The sequence below is a fragment of the Formica exsecta genome, unplaced genomic scaffold (assembly GCF_003651465.1).
Source record: "Formica exsecta isolate Colony F162 unplaced genomic scaffold, ASM365146v1 scaffold26, whole genome shotgun sequence".
NCBI classification, from domain to species: domain Eukaryota; kingdom Metazoa; phylum Arthropoda; class Insecta; order Hymenoptera; family Formicidae; genus Formica; species Formica exsecta.
The window spans coordinates 721,053-724,388 of NW_021849866.1; positions in this window are offsets into that span (position 1 = coordinate 721,053).

Consider the following 3,336-nt stretch of genomic DNA (forward strand, 5'->3'; position numbering starts at 1 on the left):
AGGGAAAGTCAAATATGCACGGATCGCGGGGAGAGAGCGATTCATCGAATCTTTCGAACTTGATGAGCACGTAACATGCAAAGTGGCGTGTAAGAGTGTATGATTTACAAATTTTTTGTTTGTGTAAACTATATAAAATAGGATTGGCAAAATTACACAATTTTTGGATAAAATTCACGCCAGCGGTAAAAATTAGTATTTTCCGGAAAAAGTCGGCAAAAACTATCTTTTCTGTTAAAAATGTTAAAATAAATAAAAAACCTTGTTATCAATATTCGTCAATTGAGAGAGTATTTTCTAATTTAAACTTTATCCAAAATAACATCCGTAATAGATTAGGAATCGATAAATAAATAATTTTTTTTATTAGAAGATGTTAAAGATAAACGTGAATTATCTATATTGGTATATAAATATTTAATCCTGTTACTATTACATTTTTTAAATTAAATTAAAAATTAATATAAAATTTACACTTACATTTAAATATTTTTGCTATGTGATTTACGATCGTTTGTTCTAATCATGCAAGTTATTCAGCACAATTTTACATCTAACAATAAGTATTCTATTTATTAATTTTATTATAAGGATTATATTATAAAACTATCATTGTTGTGTTTAGAGCGTCAATCTCAATCAACATTTAAATTATTATTTGCATCATAGCGCGATGATGGGCTCTCTCTAGAACTAAACTAAACGCTACATCGATGTTAATCAAATTTTTATCTAACATACATATAATATTATTATATTATTACTATATTATTGAAAAAATTTTGCATAGCGCACGTCAATGTATATTTACGCGACACATTCTCACTCGCTCTATTTGTCAATATATATTTCTTAGAATATTAGGATGCAATTCCAGATCTCGTAACTTCATTGAAAATCAGACCCGCTCTTCATCGGGCATAAATAAACGGCGTTAAAAAGGCATCGTGCACTTTTATTCGTACACGCAATCACTTGGAACGGCTCCCTCGCCTACTTAGGTGCGAATTCACCTGCGGGACAAACATAGGAGACTCACTCGCAGACACGTATATGTATATATATATACATATATATCTTGCGGCCGCAAAATCACATATGCGAACCTACACGTACGCACGCGAGATAATGTTGCGTGCTCCTCTCCCCTCCTCTCCTCCAAGGAAGATGCGTGGCTCGATGCGTACCGCGCTTATAAACGTGCGTTTGTGTCGGTGCAGTCTACGGTGGCCTTGGCTCAATGTCGCATACTTGCCGACCTGGGGCTGCCAGGCCGGCAAGGCATGTGTGCCTACGTTCTTACGGACACACTGTACAACCTTTATGTACGCGCGCGCGAAATGGCTCGTTGCCGGCGTTGAGGGAATGTTCTCGTGGAACGCGCGATATACTCGAGGGGTCAACCGGGGTCAACATACGTGAAACAAACTTGACCGCGGTGGCAGATGGACTATAATCGCCATTTGTCATGGCCGTCGCGAGAGCCGAGGAAGCACGTTGCTTAGATCCATTTATTAACCCTGGGAATATCCTCGGTTCCTCTCCTGCTCCTTCTTTTTCTTCTCGGTTACACGTACCACTTTTGTTTAAATGTAACTGGGACAGACTTTTCCCGCGAGTATCGCCTCTTGGCTCGGGTTTGGGATTTATCTGGAAAAGTAGTACGTATCTCTCTTTAATAACGGTAGAAGCAGTCTTTACTAATAATGATAATATTCATCGCTCTTGTTACAATGTATAATAAAACTGATAAATATAATGACTATATGAATCTTTATAAGAATTTTAGAATTTTCACCTGAGGCCTAATTACCAAGATATATCTAATTATGTATGTAAATATTATGACAATTTGTTATCAAAAATACATAAATTATTAGGTTTATTTTACAAGAAATAATATCGATAAGAAATTTTACCGTTTCTTATCGTCGCATCTTTGCTTTTCTTGTAAGCGATAATATATATAAAAGAAAAAAATACGATTTACGCGTCACATTAAAAAGTATCAAAAATATTCAGCTTTCTCTATCAATTTCTTTCGCGGTTGCTTACACAAAAGCGTGATTATTTTACGCAAAGATAGACGCTACGACGTACAAGACACTGTACAAAGTATAAGCGGTTAATTTTCGCGAGAGGACGTTTATCGTCGAGGCGCGTTTTTTTCTATCAGCGTTCGAGGAAGCATTGCTTATATCATCCATTACGATGGCATCGATCATTCTAAATAATAGCCGGTAGGGATTGGGCGGTAGCCGGAGGACGCGGGGCCACGTGATTTTCTGGGAAAAAGTAATACAGGCCTGACTTCTCTCCGTAAATCTGCTTGATTTATTCGCGATCTCCTCCGCGGCTTTAATTTTACGAGCAACTTCGATTTTTCATACATATACGCATAGTGCGCGCGCAAGAGTACGTATAGAGCCCGTATAAGCAAACCGATATTCGAAGAAAAGGATTCGAGGCTGGACCATTGACGTACGTCATTAACATACCGATCGCTAAATCCATGCGCGGAGTCAAAATACTGTACGTGACGCACGATAATTACGGTGCACAGTTGGAAAATTTGGCTTAAATTTAACATATATCGCATGTCCTAAACGGTCTACGCAAATTTTTGTGTTAATTTAACATAATAATATGGAATATTAAATGGTGACATTAATTCTATATTAATATTTCAACGCAAAATGAATGTAAACTTTATAGTAATTTGAAAGAAATTTTGTGTAAAATCAACACATTTTTAATGATAAAATTAACTTGGAAGAAAAATTATTGACTGTCTGTAGTGACTCTCACTCCCATTGTAAAATAAAATTAACATTTTTTTCTGTAAATTTGGACAGATATATCCTGTCATTAATAATACGGAACATATCTATTGTATAAAACTAAAAATATGTGCACACTGTATTATTTTTACATTTTTCTTCAGTTGTTTTAATAATTTAACATTTGAGTTCGATTAACACAACAGTACTATGTTTAATTAACACATGAATGTGTTAAATATTTAACACAAAAATTTTAACCGACATATTTTTTAACAAAAAAACAAATTTTCCAACTGTGTGAACGTGATGCCTGGGGAAAGGAAGGGAATCTTATTAATTATCGTTAATTTTATGCCGATGGAATAGCGATGGCAAGAAGCGTTTATGACACAGACGACATACTTCTGGATTCGAATCGCCAAACGAAGGGAATTATGGTACAAATATATCAGCGGCCGATTTGAAAGTAATGATCGAATCGTTGACACACTTGATTATCGAAGTAGAAATTCCATTAGCAGATATTAGTCTCAAAATATTTATCACTATATAT